At 49.4% G+C, this 17,020-nt stretch overlaps 1 long non-coding RNA gene across 6 annotated transcripts; it reads right to left on the bottom strand.

The window, feature by feature from the left end:
* Positions 1-956: 956 nt before the first annotated feature.
* On the bottom strand, positions 957-9,785 carry LOC134057125 (uncharacterized). 6 transcript variants are annotated; one of them, XR_009934228.1, is made up of 6 exons: positions 8,671-9,604; positions 7,375-7,473; positions 6,970-7,035; positions 5,379-5,598; positions 4,530-4,617; positions 957-1,374 (listed from the first exon to the last, which is right to left on the bottom strand). It is a non-coding gene; the product is annotated as an uncharacterized LOC134057125 (long non-coding RNA). The 6 variants fall into 6 exon arrangements; XR_009934226.1 differs by adding an exon at positions 9,629-9,785 and having other exon boundaries at positions 1,025-4,617; positions 8,671-9,077; XR_009934224.1 differs by having other exon boundaries at positions 1,027-4,617; positions 8,671-8,842; positions 8,955-9,604.
* Between the last annotated feature and the right edge of the window lie 7,235 nt (positions 9,786-17,020).

Raw genomic sequence — 17,020 nt, 5'->3', positions numbered from 1 at the left:
CAATGACCCCGGGCTTTGCGGCTCCATCCACGGCACGACCCGTGCCCGCTGCTCGTGCTTCACCCGACCACAATCAAGAGCAAATGTTGGCTGGGCTTTCAGAACTGGAAAGGACTTGCAAGCAAAAGAAATCACCTTTTTTCCTTCTTTCTCCTGCTGGACTTGCCTCTGGGGATGCGTGCCGAGCTCTCGCTGCAGGGGACTGTCAGGCCTGAATGGCTGGGAGTTCGTCCTCTTCTCCCTGGGCAAGCAGAAATTGGCATTCATTACACCACAGAAATGCTTTCTGAAACCTTTCCCCTCCCCTGTCCTTTGCTGCTACATTTCCTCTCTCTGCCTTGGAACTGACAGCTGTATCCCTGATGTCATTTCCCCTGCCTGATTTCTGTGCAGCTCCAAGCTGGGACAAACTGGGATAACTTAAAGGGGGACAGAGGTGAGACTGTCAACGGGATTTTTCTCCAATTTCTAATTACACCAAAACCTCCTCCAATTCCCCAGTGAGAAGAGCACAAACTCACAGCCATTCCGGGCTGGCAGTCACTGAGGGAAATGTGACACAGTATCAATAAATAAGTGACCTTTCCTGGGAGCAGCCATCACCCCAGTCCTCCAGCCTCGGCGAGCTGCTGCAGTCAATGGACCCAACTTCCAAGGCTTAACCTACATTTCTGTCAGCTCTCGTTCGAAAGCTCCCGCACAGTAAATCACACGACGGAATTTTAAAATGGCACCAAGAATAACAGAGCCCAGGCCAAACCCAACCACCCCCATCGCTGCTCCACCCCGCTCTTGGCAGAAACAGTCGTATCCTTTAGAAATCCTCTCCTTCCCCTGCTACTCAGTCCTTCGCTGCCCATCCCCACAGAGGATTTACTCCACCTTTGGCTCCCCACAGCACCTCTCTCCCCAGCACAAATCCCACTTGGCACAGACACAGACGGAGCAGACCTAAGGCCATGGATCCAGCAGCAGCTGCGATTCCGAGCTCCCCGTTCCCCGCACGGCTCATCCATCCAAGCACTCCTGGCAATCTCACCTCAGCCCGGACTCTCTGTTCCTCAGAGGCAAACACGGCCTGATGGGGCACGGCTCTGGCACCCCATTTCCTCCGGCTGCTGCCGACCTGGAAAGCCACAGGGAAACGCAGTCCCCCGGAACCTCACGTCCCTGGATACCAGCAGAGCTGCAGTTTCACCCAGATCCCAGATTCCATAGACACTTCATCCCAGCGGGGAGGAAAAGGGGAACCCTGCGGGGGCAGGACCGGGAGCCCTCCAGTGCAGAGCCCTGGTGCTGAAGCCTCTTGGCTCTGGCTCCTCAAACAGCACAGCTTTTGGCAAAGATGGGAGGAGTGGAACCATTTCTCTGGTCCTGGAAGAGAAGAAGAGGAAAAGAAAATGAAGTCCCCTGCAGAAGTCAAAGGATCCCAGCTTTCACACTTCTGATCTGGACTGCTCGCTGTGGGGCTTGATCCAAGACAGGTGACACCAATTCAAATATAAAAGTGCCCCTCTCCAGCATTTTTGTTCCTAACCCTTTCAGACATTAAAATGAATGCTCATTTTTCTTATTGCAGTCTTTGCTCCATTTTAACAGAACCATTTTCATGCCAGGCCCCACTTGTCACTCACTCAATCCTCCTTCACCACTGGACTTTGCACAAAGGGACACCCGAAACAATAAAACCTTTGTCAACACTCATACACAGCACACACTAAAGCCATCACGACATAGAAAAACTAATCCCATATCTGTTAATATCTAAATCAAGGAAGCACAATATTTAACTGTAATAAAACCTAACAAAGTAGCTAGAGAAGTATTTAAATCCCATTATAACAAACCCAAAAAGTGAAGCATTCTAAACACTCTAAATCTCTTCCAGTACAAATGTTCCAGAAGCCCTCAAAACTCAAATAAGCATTTTATATATCTACTGCCAAACCAAGAGAAAACAAATCAACACCTTAGCTCAACTACCAAACAACTGTAATAAAGCTACTTTAAAAAACCCTAACAAATACCAATTACCCCCTCAACAAGACACTACCAACAGCACCCAACTCAAGATACTTGTCCCATCCACAAAATACTCCGTAACTCAAAACCCAAAACTAAGCAACAAAACCCACACGCCCTTCAACAACCCCATTCAACCTATACACCAACATACAGAAAATAAACTACTACCAGCTATCATTCCTTAAAGAACTCCACCATTACACAACACAGAACCAAATGTATTAAAACTCCAATACAAACTAAAATCCAAACTGAATTGCACACTCGTATTAACATGGCCAAAGCATTTTTCTCTGTTCCTCCAACAGCCCAACACAAACCTCAATTTACCTTCACCAAACAAACGTACAATACACCTAAAAACAACTACCCCAAAACTAAAAACACAATCCTACTGGCTACCACAGATTATATACAAATTACACTAAAAGAAAACTCCACATCATCTACAGTACACAAAAAACTTCAACAAAAATATATTTAAAGTTACCCAAGTTCTCCTAAAAACACATTTTACCGTGAAAAACAAACAAAAAACCTAATGAAAAAATCCACTTCCTAAGGATACACTCGAGAAAACAGCATCGTGTTCCTACCAAGAGCATAAAACATCCACCAGCTCACAAAACACCTTAAGTTATCAAAAAATCCAAACCACCTCAAAACCAATCAACACTAAAACACAAATCCTCCTACTATCCCATCTACCAATATTAAAATTAATAGTCAAAACAAAAATGCCCTCTACCCACCATGCCACCAATACCACATGAAATCAACCAATTACTGTCATCAGGCAGGGCACTCACACCAAAAATCTAAATCCCCAAAGAGGTGAAAATAATTACAAATGAACCTAAAACCAAAAACTTGGATCTCACTAAATAAAAGCAAAAAATACTCTGCAAAATACAAAACCTACACCATACAACCCACTACCAGCAATAAAAAAAGAAACACACTACACTCTTGTCACTAACAATTCCCATCACATCCTAAATATGAAACAGAAATAAAACTGTATAGAAACCCTCATAACAAATCACAAGAACTACTACAAAAAATAAATCAAACCATCTTATTTAACTCAGAACAAGGCAACTGACCCTAAACATTCCAAAAAACAAAGAAATATAAAAACCCAAACTAATTGACAACATTACAAGAACCTAAAAGCACTAAAATATTAAAAAAAAAAAAATAACCACTACAGTAAAAAAAAAACCTACCTAAAATAATCCACTCTATAAATATCCATGTTCCCAAAAAATAAAAATAATAAAAAACACCAAAACAACAAACAAACCAATCAAACCCAAAAATAAAAATTGCACAAATAAACCTAAATTAACTACGCCAAAAGAAGTTAACTCCAAGCTCAATCAACCCATTATGTCTCAAACCATCAATACACAAATACCACCTACAGATAAACACAAAACCAAAAGATAAATATAACCATAAACAATATCTCCCGTATTATCTGCAAGTATAAAACATATACTGCTAATAAACAAAAGCCCAATGATATAATAATAAAACTAATAAAACATACACTACTAATCAAACAAACCAAACACATAAAACCCCTTTGATATAATAACAAGCCAATATAAATAACATAACCCATATAATATCCCAATTATAAGAGTAAAAAACAAATAAATCAGCTACATGACATTACCTCAAACCCCCAAAACAAACACTGAATACTCACAATAATAAAAGCCATCACAAAATAACTGAAAACCAGCCCTATGCTTTACGCTACAGCCCCTAACACCATCAGAAACCTTAGCAACGCATCCTTTAGAAACAAGACCCCACAAAAAAAAAAAAAACCACACAAAAACAAAACTCAACTCAAGAAAAACCTTATCAACACCTAAACTAAAAGATACAGCATTAACTAGACAACATCTCTTATCATATGCCACCTACAAACAATATAAAACTATACACTGTATTATTGAAAACCATCTTAAAAGGGCTGCAGTAAAAAAACTTCCGAAAAAATAAAACCTGCATCTAACAAAAGCCATCTAATAATTCCACAACCATTTCTCCGGTCCTGGAAGAGAAGAAGAAGAAAAGAAAATGAAGTCCCCTGCAGAAGTCAAAGGATCCCAGCTTACACACTTCTGATCTGGATTGCTCACTGTGGGGCTTGATCCAAGACAGGTGACACCAATTCAAATATAAAAGTGCCCTTCTCCAGCATTTTTATTCCTAACCCTTTCAGACAGTAAAGGGATGCTCGTTTTTCTTATTGCAGTCTTTGCTCCATTTTAACAGAACCATTTTCATGCCAGACCCCACTTGTCACTCACTCAATCCTCCTTCACCACTGGACTTTGCACAAAGGGACACCCGGGGTGCTGCATCACAAGAAATCCTAAAGATAAACCCCTCCAAAACCTGACAGAGAAAGGTTTCAAGGCACTGCAGAACACAGACACAGCTGTTCAGGACTTCTCAGGCCACACCAATCCTGTCCCATCCACCTGAGCTCTGCAGGTGAGCTGTGCAAAGGCTCCCCTTGCTCCAAGGCCATCGCTGTCTGAGGCCACAGATGTCCCCCCTGGGCAGCACCTGGAAACAATGTGGGAAAGGCAAAATGAGAATGTTTTCTGTCAAAAAATGAGGAACAAGCATCATCATCAGAACTTCTGGACAAATTTAGTAACATCACTTTCATATGGTACATACAGGCCATGCCCATCCTTCCAGCCCAGGTGAAAACAGGAAGGAGAACTACAGGAAAAGCAGAGTCCCTACTTTGGATGTCTTTCCGAAAGACTCTCTGCACTGTATGCTCTTTGTGCTCTTTAAATGAATGGGTAGCTGCTAAAAAAAAATCTCAGCCCATATTTTCTCAGCCACAGGCAGGACAAGGTGGGCTGCAGCTGGAGAGCCAGGGAGATGCAGGACCTTGGCACGCAAGGGATAAGGGCAGGGGATGCAGGGGGGAGAGCTGGACAAGTCAAGGAACAGGCATTTTCTTGTTTACATTCATCAGGGCTGGGAACTTGGAAAAAAACACGTGGTGCTGCATGCATCCAGGACACAGTGCCCACGGTTTGGTTGTTTTCCCTCTGCTCATAAGCCCGGCCTTCAGCCCCTCTCCAGGGGAGCAGAGAATTCCTCCAGGGTAAGGGTGAGTCCTGGACCACACCCCAGGGATGGGTCAGGTAAAGCAGGGGAGTTGTTTACAGGAACTGACCGCAAAAATCAAACCCAACAAACACTGAAATGGGCTCTGTGGAGCTGCAGCACCAAGTGTTGGCAGCAGGCAGAGGCACGAGGTGCACGCAGGACCAACAAGTAACACCTCACCTGGTTCTTCTGCTTACCTGTATTGCAGTCCTGCTTCACCTCACAGCTGCTCTTCTGCCAAGGCCATTTCCATTTCCACAAGCCTGTGTCACGCGTGGTCAAGGCTGGAACTCCTCCCTTAGGATTTCCACGTCACATCTGGATTTGCCAGGAAGCACCTGCACACACAGATGCCCGTTTCTGTGACAGGTCACTCAGAAATCACGTAAGCCAGCAACTTGCTCCTCACTGCACCGCCTGGAAATACATGAAAAAGCCAGAAAAAGCAACAACCGGTCAACAGCCCACAAATGACACAGCTTAGTGCAGCTTCATCCTAATATTCTTCGTGCCCAGTGATGGAGAGAAAGAAGGAGGAAAGCTCCTCTCCCACTTCTCCCAATTCTGCACCAAGCAGTTGGGAACAGCCAGCACTTCCCTCCCCTGCAGCTGTGGCAGCTTCCCTCCTTCCTTCAGCCTCGCCCTGACTTCTGAGGGGCCACAGGCACCACACCACCCAAAAGCATCAGCGCTCACACCCAGTGCCAGTACGGGTGTCTTCATGGTCCATCTTTGGCCAAACAAACCTCGGGGATGGTTTTCCTTTCCTGACAGACTTGGCCAATCTCATTCCCATCTATCAAGGCAACGCACCCCCCCCCCCCCCCCCCCCCGTACGGCTCTGGGGTCGGAGCCCCTCTGGCACAAAAACTCCAGAGAAGGTTGCAGGGAAGAATCCAAGAGCCAATTGAAATCCCACATATGCAATGCAGGCCGGCTTCTGACAGGTTCCTTGTGGCTTTTGGGACGCAAGAAAAACCTTCAGACCATAAAAACCTGCGTGAGAACCCCACACCGGGCACTTGGCTTTAAAGATGTTGTTGCACTTCACGTTACAGGTAAGAGAATTGCTTTGGGATTTGGCATTTTCTGCACCCACACAAACACATTAAAAGAATTAACTGCAGAGTCCCGAAGCTCGGTTCCTCCAATCTTCTTTTGTTGGTGTCACTTGACATACCAAAATCCAAAGCAACACTTCAAAAGAAATGAAAAGCACCTCCTGAACATCCCCCCATCCCCCCATTCCCCCCCCCCCCCCCCCCCCCAATTCAGTTTTCCAGTTTAGGGCTTCTTTTAAGAACAGGTTAAAGAAATGAAGAAGAAAGTGTATCCGCTAGTGTACCAACCACCTGTTTTCCATACATTCTCATTACACCTGACGGCTTCTCTAACAAAATTAATTTGTACATGTAAAAACCCGTCCAGCAGGGGCAGCTGATTCTGAGCCCACACCTCGCAGGTGAAGGATCGGGGGAAAGAGCGGCACAGAGGGATCCCAAAGTGCCCAAGAGAGGGTCAAGTTCACTGTGTCGGGGCAGCCTTTTTTCAAACCAAAGTGCCCTGCAGCTGCCCCAAGCCTGGAGTTCACAAAAACAAAACGAGCTCCCCCTCCTGCCTCATTTTCTGCCTTCTCACATCAAGGGACAATCACATCATGCAAAAGATAAGAGAGAAGATGCTAACACCAGCCCAGTGCCCCCAGGAAGCCCCCTGGCACCAGAGTGCTCTTTGTGGGACAAGACCCGCGCTGGGCCCAAGAACTGACTCTAATCCCTGTTACCTGACCTGTCCAGCTGCAGGATCAACGTCCAAAAGCAACACTGGATCCTTAAGGGCAGAGTCTGGCACCCTCTGTAAAAGCCAAGGGGAGAACAAGGCTCCAAAGGCAGCCCCCGATGCCTCCAGCCCCTGCTGCTGGAAACGCTGCCCAGGACTTTGGACCGACGGGATCGAGCCTTCGCACAGCTCGGTCCCGTGGCACCGAGGGTGGCAAACCCCAGAGACTGAAGGAAATCAAACAAAGGGCTGATTTCAATGGACGCCCGGGAGGCTGAAAGCCCCAGCCCAGAACGGCTCCCCACCCAGCTCAGCAGCTGGAACTGCTGCTGCGGGGCACAAGGTCCGAAGGAACGCTGCAGCCGTGACGTTAAAGCCAGCAAAAACAAGGACTAAATGGAAACAGATCCTTACCTGCTCCAGTGACCCAATCTCTGGCTCCTCCTCACGGGGGGACCCTGCTCCAGGGAGCAACCTCCACACAGCCCCCGAGACCTGGGCTAAGACGCTGCCCTAGCAGCAGAAGACAAGGGGTTAACCAAGCTTTTGGCACACATTCCGTCCCCAGAGGGGTTTGACAAAACATCCATCAGTGCACATCTTTAAGAAGGACAGCTTGTCCCTAGGCTTGCAGTAGACTTTTGTACGTTATTCCTTCAAGGACTGTGTTCTAACATCTTTTGGTATTGACAGTGTTGAAACAAGATTCACCATGAGCTCTGCACCCTGCCGTGCTCCCAGCCCTAAAGGAGAGCTGGGTACCCTCACACTCATCCAGGCTGAGGCAGCTCTCCTGGAGGGAGAGTAGTTAGAAAAGCATCCCAATTAAAACTTCATTTGCATCCAAATATCTTCCCTGAAATTAAGATGGGGTCTAAGTGCCGTGAAGGAATCAGAGATGAAAAGAACTGATGTGAAACACAAACAGGAAAAAGTGAAACAAGAACATGAAAAAGCGGTAGTGCAATGGATCTTGGACTGATTAGTTCTTAGAGGAATTTTAACTCAAGTCGTGTTAAAAGCGAATCTCTGCACATGACACTCTGAAGCCCAGAGGCAGTACATGATTTCACCATGGAGCCACTGAGCCAGCACTTGGATAAACCTGTCTGCTGCACGAACAGTGAGCTCTGCTCTCCTGGAACCAGGCAACGGGGAAAACACTGCAGTAAAAATGTTTGCTGTACATCCTCCTATGCTTGCACAAAAGCATCCTGTGGGACACACCTTCAGTCATGCAGGAAGAACCCATGAATTCCTGTTTCACATTTCCACAAGGAAAACTGGGAGCAATAACCATGCTGGGGTTCGATGATAGCATTAAAGAGATTCATCTGCAGCTACGACTGTCCTGTTGGAGTCTGCACCTGAATTCCTTAACTACCATTAGACAAATCCTTTAGCTAAGCAGCTAAATAAGCACATGGGAGAAGACACTGAGAGGAGAAAGAGTCGTCAGTATCTAAGATGCTGGCACACCAACATAAACATAAGGAATCATCAACCCCCAAAGAAAGCAGAGGCAGAAGTATCCAGCTCCAGGCCAGCAGGCACCTGTAACTTTGAACACCACAACACCACGCTCGCTGGAAACAAACTGGGGCTTCAGTAACCTCCCCCTCACTGCAGTTCACTCTCGCCTCTGCTCCCCACCAAGATTCACACGAGTGAACGACATTGAGTTATTCCCTTTTGACCTTTCTTAGGCACCTGTTAACGCACAGACTGGTACGGCACGCAAGGTCTGATGGAAAAACAATCCTGCTTTTACACAGAACAGTCACTAGGACTGTAAGTCGCTGAACACTTTTTCCTTTGACGCTGATGTGAAGAGAGTTCCTCCCTCTCTCTCTCTCTCTCTCTCTCTCTCATCCGAGTCCTGCTGAATAAAAAGTACACTTAGGAAGAATGCAGGTGGGGAGAGATGAAAGATTAAACGTTTTTTTCCAAGTACCTCTGCATCAACTAAGACCAGTTACAGACATCACACCTACATGCTGCATGCTGCAGACAAACGATTGATTTTCCAAGGTGTACTTTGAAACCTACTGTATCCCGCTTTGGAATCTCTACCAAAACTCAGAGTAGCTGTTCTGGATCCGGGAATTTTGAGGTAACTGTTAAAAAAAAAAAAAAAAGTAGACACAAGAGAAATGAAACTGTTTTCCCTCTGGGAATGACATTTCTTTTATACTTTTTGTTCCACTTCAGTCCTTGAAAGGCAGCTTCTGGGCGAATATCATGCAGAGGCCCAGTGTAGGAATCGGACTGACTGACATGCCAAGCCAGACCTGTGTTTTGGGTGAGGAGTTGGCCCATGGCCCCAGACCTTGGAGGGCATTTGTTTAAGTTTAGAATAGCTCCTAAGAAGGTTGTCAAAGGTTTTAAAAATTCTTTATGGCAAAGCTTTAAGGTAAAGCTTTATAACCCTCATTTCCCATTGGTTGCCTCTATTCCCAGTTATGTCATCCCTTGTCTCCTCCCAGCTCTGGAAAGTTCTTGTATCCCTGTACCCCCCCGCCCCCCCCACTGGTTTATGTTCACTGCACTGTTCCACCCATCCTACCTTATCGGCCCCTGCCCTGTATTACTCCTCCCTTACACCACTTTTCCCTTTACCCACTGGATTCTCACCCTGGACCCACCTCCCATCATCTCTTATAAATACCCTGGATTTTCCCTCAGCCTTGTCTTCGACCCTGAACTCTTCCAGTGTATGCCCTCGCTGCAGGGGACTGTCAGGCCTGAATGGCTGGGAGTTCGTCCTCTTCTCCCTGGGCAAGCAGAAATTGGCATTCATTACACCACAGAAATGCTTTCTGAAACCTTTCCCCTCCCCTGCCCTTGGCTGCTACATCTTCTCTCGCTGCCTTGGAACTGACAGCTGTATCCCTGAGGTCATTAACCCTGCCTGACTTCTGCGCAGCTCCAAGCTGGGACAAACTGGGATAACTTAGGGGGGACAGAGGTGAGACACTTTTATTTAGCAGGATTTTTCTCCGACTGCTAATTACAGCCAAAACCTTCTCCAATCCCCCACTGAGAAGAGCACAAACTCACAGCCATTCCGGGCTGAGGGAAATGTGACACAGTATCAATAAATAAGTGACCTTTCCTGGGAGCAGCCATCACCCCAGTCCTCCAGCCTCGGCGAGCTGCTGCAGTCAATGGACCCAACTTCCAAGGCTTAACCTACATTTCTGTCAGCTCTCGTTCGAAAGCTCCCGCACAGTAAATCACACGACAGAATTTTAAAATGGCACCAAGAATAACAGAGCCCAGGCCAAACCCAACCACCCCCATCGCTGCTCCACCCCGCTCTTGGCAGAAACAGTCGTATCCTTTAGAAATCCTCTCCTTCCCCTGCTACTCAGTCCTTCGCTGCCCATCCCCACAGAGGATTTACTCCACCTTTGGCTCCCCACAGCACCTCTCTCCCCAGCACAAATCCCACTTGGCACAGACACAGACGGAGCAGACCTAAGGCAATGGATCCAGCAGCAGCTGCGATTCCGAGCTCCCCGTTCCCCGCACGGCTCATCCATCCAAGCACTCCTGGCAATCTCACCTCAGCCCGGACTCTCTGTTCCTCAGAGGCAAACACGGCCTGATGGGGCACGGCTCTGGCACCCCATTTCCTCCGGCTGCTGCCGACCTGGAAAGCCACAGGGAAACGCAGTCCCCCGGAACCTCACGTCCCTGGATACCAGCAGAGCTGCAGTTTCACCCAGATCCCAGATTCCATAGACACTTCATCCCAGCGGGGAGGAAAAGGGGAACCCTGCGCGGTCAGGACCGGGAGCCCTCCAGTGCAGAGCCCTGGTGCTGAAGGCACCTTGGCTCTGGCTCCTCAAACAGCACAGCTTTTGGCAAAGATGGGAGGAGTGGAACCATTTCTCCTGTCCTGGAAGAGAAGAAGAGGAAAAGAAAATGAAGTCCCCTGCAGAAGTCAAAGGATCCCAGCTTTCACACTTCTGCTGCGGACTGCTCGCTGTGGGGCTGCATCCGAGACAGGCGACGGCTGCAGTACCGCGCTGTGCCCACAAGGCGGCAGCACTGCCGCCGAGCTCAGCCCGGGGCTGCGGCCCTTTGGGGACGGGCAGACAGACAGACAGACAGACAGACAGACAAGGGATGGGGTGGGGGGGGGATGAAACAACGAGATCCATCCCTTCAGTAAATCCCCCTGAATGAATGCACCAAAATAAACCCCAGCCAAAACTAAAGAAAGCCTTCCTCTAACGAAATGAAAACAAACAAAAATTTTTCATATATTCTACGGCCACCCCTCCCTAGGAATGTCCTGGCACCCGTGGGTCCCTCTGGGGGAGGGCACCCAGCACGCCCCCCCCCCCCCCCCCCCGCCCCATTCCCCACTCCCCTGCTCCTGCCCCGCAGCGTGGCTCCCTCTGCCGGGGACCTCGGGCTGCCCCGAAACACATCGGAGCCCCCCGAGTCTCCACCCCGTCCCCCCCTCAGCCTTCTTCCCTCACCCCCAAAATGAAGGCACAGAACCGCTCCAGCTGCCCTGGACGGCAGCACGGCCCTTGATGGGAACCCTTCCCACGGGTCCATGCCCCCAAAAAGGGACCCTGCTGGCACAAGGAAAGGGGTGGGGGGCAGCCCCCAGGAGGGCTAAAGTTCCTCCCCAGCCCCGCAGACACAGAGGACACGAGGCAGAGAGTGGCAGCAGAGAGGACACAGGAAAGAAAATGAAGATCGGGGTGCAGGATGAAATGGAGGAAAAAAAAATAGAAAACAAAACCACAAAAAAGGGATGCTAGATGGGCAGCACGAGAGAGGGATTAAAAAAGAACAGGGGCAGCGAACGGGACACAAGGATCCTGGGGGAAACAATGGCACGGGGAGCACCACAGAGCCACAGGGAACAGAACGGGAACACGAGTGAGGCACGGAGAAGGACAGACAAAAAGACGGAGTCCCAAACACACAGCAAGGACGCAGGGACACAGAGACAAAAAGGGAAACCAGGACCGGGAGACAGGAATCGACCACGCCACGTGCTCGGGAGGGTAAAGACGGGCACGGAGCGGCACGGGGACGGGGACAGAAAAGGCACGGCCAGCAGGACAGAGGCTCACCAAGAGAGCGTGCAGTCAGGGAGCAGCACTGGGCAGCAGTCAGACTGGGCAGGGCTCCTCTAGGACAAAAATATTTACAGTTAGAAGCCATTCCCTCCCTGGCATCTCATTTCTATTGAACCTCCCCAGAAGTGACTTCCTATCACGAGCAATGTGCAGTCCTGGCTTCTCCCCGCCCAGGATTTGGACAGGGGACCTGGGCACAGCACCCACTAGTGAGTCAGTGGAACACATCCCAGGTGACACTTCAAGGGATCTCCTTCTGGCACTGCATGTTTGCAGATCTGGGCTGGCACGTTCAACTCCCCTCATGGCCACATTCAAGAACAACTGACCACATTTGGCAGAGAATTCCCAAGAAAACTCACGTGCCATCAGTGAGCAGAAAATCCTTCGGGGTTTAGTTCCATCTCTCACCTGCTCCCAGTGGAGGGAAGATGGGCTTTAGTCACACATCACAGCCGCAGTGATGGAGCGGGGCTTTTTTATTCTAAAATGTAATGAAAGGTAATAAAAATAAACCAGGTCTGAGAGAAATGCCTTTTAAAGCCATTAAAGCTTTTTAAAGCCAAGGAGACCATCACCATGCCCGAGTTCAGTCTCCTATTCCTACTGGTTTTGGTATCAGCAAATCCATCAGGCTCTTTTCAGAACTAGTGCTTCATATCAACTAAACCTCTGGCTCCTCTTTATTTGCACTTACAGCCCCTTGCAGGAAGCTCTGCAGCCTTTTTTCCCCCATCCTGCATTGGAGGGAGGAGGGATATTAGTGACACACGCATGCACAAACAATCCTTCTGGCTCTTCAAAAAGTTCAAATCGCCTGTAATAAAATTGATATCAAGTAATATTGAGTCTCAGGCTGTTCAAGAAAAGGGAAAGTGGAGCTTTCATGTCCCACTGAGAGCTGTTGAATAAAACCTTCCCCGTGAGCTTGCACACAGTAATAACATTTTTTGGACCAAACCAAAGTAAGAGTTTTTTGACCAAACAACTTAGGTCTGTGTGAGCACACTTTTTCCTTTGATGCTGATGGGAACAGAGATCCTTTCTCTCACCTGAGTGCTGCTGAATAAAACGTACACCTAGGAAGAATGCAGGTGGGGAGAGATGAAAGAGTCAACTTGCTCCAAAGTACATCTAGCAGTACATAGGACAGAAGCACACGCTACTGAAACATTGTATCCAGAACCACAGGAACAGCGAGCTCGGAATTCTCAGCAGCTGCTCCCTTTGGCTACTTCAAGGACTTTCCCAGCCAGGGAACCCAGCCGGGGCTCCCGGCTAGAAAGGGCACCTTTGCCATAAAATGCCATGGAAACCTGCTCCAAACCAGCGCTGCAGCTGCTGCCGCATGCAGAGGACACCGGGCTGCTGCCAGCTGAAAGGAGGGAGAGCTGGAATTGTGCCTGGGAATTCTCCCGTGCCCGCTCTCCCCCCCCGCCCCGTCCTTCCGCCCCTCTCACCTCTCCGGCAGAGAGAGCAGCTGCCTCCTCCTGCGGGCTGCTCCCGGCTGCGGGCAGGGCGATGGCTCCGGGAGCTGGGCGACCGCTCTTCCTTCGTCGATGCTTTCCCCGGGCGGGAGCGGACCCGGGCGGCGCGGAGAGGAGCGGCGGGACGGGAGTCGCTCTCCGCGACGGCGGCCGTGGAAGGAGCCCGGCAGAGAGAGAGGGGCGGAGCCGCCGCTGCCTGTCGGCGCCCGCCGGGCTCCCGCGCGTCCGCGGCGCCGCTGAGCCCACAGCCCGTGTGGGCACGATGGGAAACGCCGCGCAAAATCGCGCCGGGGGGGAGGGATCGGCGTCGGCGTCGCGCGCAGGCAATGCAGTCGACACCCCGTGGGGGTCCTTTTTTTCCCCGCCCCTTTTTGCCGCCCTATGCAGAAGGTCGGGCGAGTGACGGTTGAGTCGCCATCTTGGGAGGGTCGAGATGCAATTTCCGCCCTTCCCTGCCGCCATCTTTGGTACTGGCAGAAGCCATTTCCGGTGCCTCCGCCATCTTTGTTTAGGGAGGCGAATAAGAAGGCCCCCTACATTGGCGATTCTTGAACTCGCCTGCCTGAATCCGGCCCCGAAACCGATCCCGCGTTCTCGGCGCGATTTTCCGTCGCCTTTTACGCGGTGCGGACGGGGGCGGACTGGTCAGCGGTGCTGGAAATGGCTCGTGGGACAGGCGGCGGGAGAGCGCGCCATCGGCGTCGGGGGTCGGATTCAGGCAGGCGACTTCTATAGACACCATTATCTGGGGCTTTACAGTTACCACGACAACGCTGGCAACGCACCGGAAGTGGCTTCTGCCAGGACCAAACATGGCGCCAGTAAGGGCGGAAATTGCAGCGTGCCACTCCCAAGATGGCGACTCGGCCATCGCTCACCCGACCTTCTACATAGGACGGCAAAAAAAGGGCGGGAAAAAAAGGACACACCCCACCCCCCCTCCCTTCAGCGTATCTCTGCCGGGGTCCTATTGCGTCCGCCGTCCCGAGTGTCGCATCGGTCCCAGTGGAACGGCATCGTCACCTTGGGCCCTCCGCCATCTCGAGAAGGTCACGCGCACCATTTCGCGCCCCACCGCCCTCCCGCAGCAGCGCCGAGGAGGAGCCCGTCGCCGCTTCGGGGCACGGCTGCAGTACCGCGCTGTGTCCACAAGGCGGCAGCACTGCCCGGGCTCCGGCTCCGGGCACGGCTGCAGTACCGATCTCTTCCCACAAGGCGGCAGCACTGCGGCCGAGCTCAGCCCGGGGCTGCGGCTCTTTGGGGACACGGGGGACACAGAGAGAGAGACAGACACACACAGACAGAGAGACACACAGACAGAGAGACAGACACACACAGACAGAGAGACAGACACACAGACAGAGAGACAGACACACAGACAGAGAGACAGGGAGACACACAGACAGAGAGACAGACACACACAGACAGAGAGACAGACACACACAGACAGAGAGACACAGACACACACAGACAGAGAGACAGACACACACAGACAGAGAGACAGACACACAGACAGAGAGACAGACACAAACAGACAGAGAGACAGACACACAGACAGAGAGACAGACACAAACAGACAGAGAGACAGACACACACAGACAGAGAGACAGGGAGACACACACACACAGAGAGACAGACACATAGACAGAGAGACAGACACACACAGACAGAGAGACAAGGGGCCAAAAAACATCGAGGTCCCTCCCTTTAAAAAATCCTACTAAACGAATGCCCCCCAAAAAACCCTGACCCAAACTAAAAAAAATCCCTGCCATGAACAAATTAAAAAAAAAACCAAACCCATTAGCTATATATATATATATATATATGTTTGTTAATAATTAATTTATATTCATAATCAATACCTATTTTTGGATACTGAATTTAATGTTTATTGGCATCAATTACAACATGGGTACAATATTATTTTTATTAAGAAATCTTTATATTACTAACATTTGTATTTTATGTGTGTGTATATATCTGTATAAACACACACACACACACACACACACACACACACGTTTATATATTCTGTATCTTTACATTTTTATATTATTTATGGAAAAGCCCGGCCTCTAACAAAACAAAAAACTAAAACCCCTTTATTTTAAAACTATATTTCAATTTTTTTTTCTATTTATATTTGGCATACTTACGTGGAATTCATTTATCCATATAGTCTACACATTATAAACCAGACACAGAGGACACGAGGCAGAAGTTGGGTCTTGACTTTTTCTTCCTGTGCAAAAGTGCCACCTTACAGAGCCAACTTGCCTGTGGCCTGACCGGGGATTTTACACACAAAAATTCCAGATGGTCGAGGATTTCTCCCACACCAAAGCTGCCCCTTTCTCCAAACCTGGCTGCCATTGGAGTGCCAAACGTGCCCTCCAAAATGACATCTGCCAAGTGGGCGCTGGACTTTTCCTTCCTGTGAAAATTGCCACCTTATAGAGCCAACTTGCCTGTGACCTGACCGGGGATTTTACACACAAAAATTCCAGATGGTCGAGGATTTCTCCCAGACCAAAGCTGCCCCTTTCTCCAAACCTGGCTGCCATTTGAGTGCCAAACGTGCCCTCCAAAATGACATCTGGCAAGTTGGGTCTTGACTTTTTCTTCCTGTGCAAAAGTGCCACCTTAACAGAGCCAACTTGCCTGTGGCCTGACCAGGGATTTTACACACAAAAATTCCAGATGGTCGTGGATTTCTCCCAGACCAAAGCTGCCCCTTTCTCCAAACCTGGCTGCCATTTGAGTGTCAAACGTGCCCTCCAAAATGACATCTGCCAAGTGGGCTCTGGACTTTTCCTTCCTGTGAAAATTGCCACCATACAGAGCCAACTTGCCGGTGGCCTGACCGGCGACTTCACACACAAAAATTCCAGATGGTCGAGGATTTCTCCCAGACCAAAGCTGCCCCTTTCTCCAAACCTGGCTGCCATTGGAGTGCCAAACGTGCCCTCCAAAATGACATCTGCCAAGTGGGAGCTGGACTTTTCCTTCCTGTGAAAATTGCCACCTAACAGAGCCAACTTGCCTGTGGCCTGACTGGGGACTTTACACATAAAAACTCCAGATGGTCGAGATTTCTCCCAGACCAAAGCTGCCCCTTTCTCCAAACCTGGCTGCCATTTGAGTGCCAAACGTGCCCTCCAAAATGACATCTGCCAAGTTGGGTCTTGACTTTTTCTTCCTGTGCAAAATTGCCACCTTAACAGAGCCAACTTGCCTGTGGCCTGACCAGGGATTTTACACACAAAAATTCCAGATGGTCGAGGATTTCTCCCAGACCAAAGCTGCCCCTTTCTCCAAACCTGGCTGCCATTTGAGTGCCAAACGTGCCCTCCAAAATGACATCTGCCAAGTGGGAGCTGGACTTTTCCTTCCTGTGAAAATTGCCACCTTACAGAGCCATCTTGCCGGTGGCCTGACCGGGGAATTTACACACAAAAATTC

The sequence above is a fragment of the Cinclus cinclus genome, unplaced genomic scaffold (genome assembly GCF_963662255.1).
Source record: "Cinclus cinclus unplaced genomic scaffold, bCinCin1.1 SCAFFOLD_36, whole genome shotgun sequence".
NCBI lineage: Eukaryota > Metazoa > Chordata > Aves > Passeriformes > Cinclidae > Cinclus > Cinclus cinclus.
Note: the sequence above shows the minus strand (reverse complement) of the source record. Positions and strands in the feature narration are given on the sequence as shown.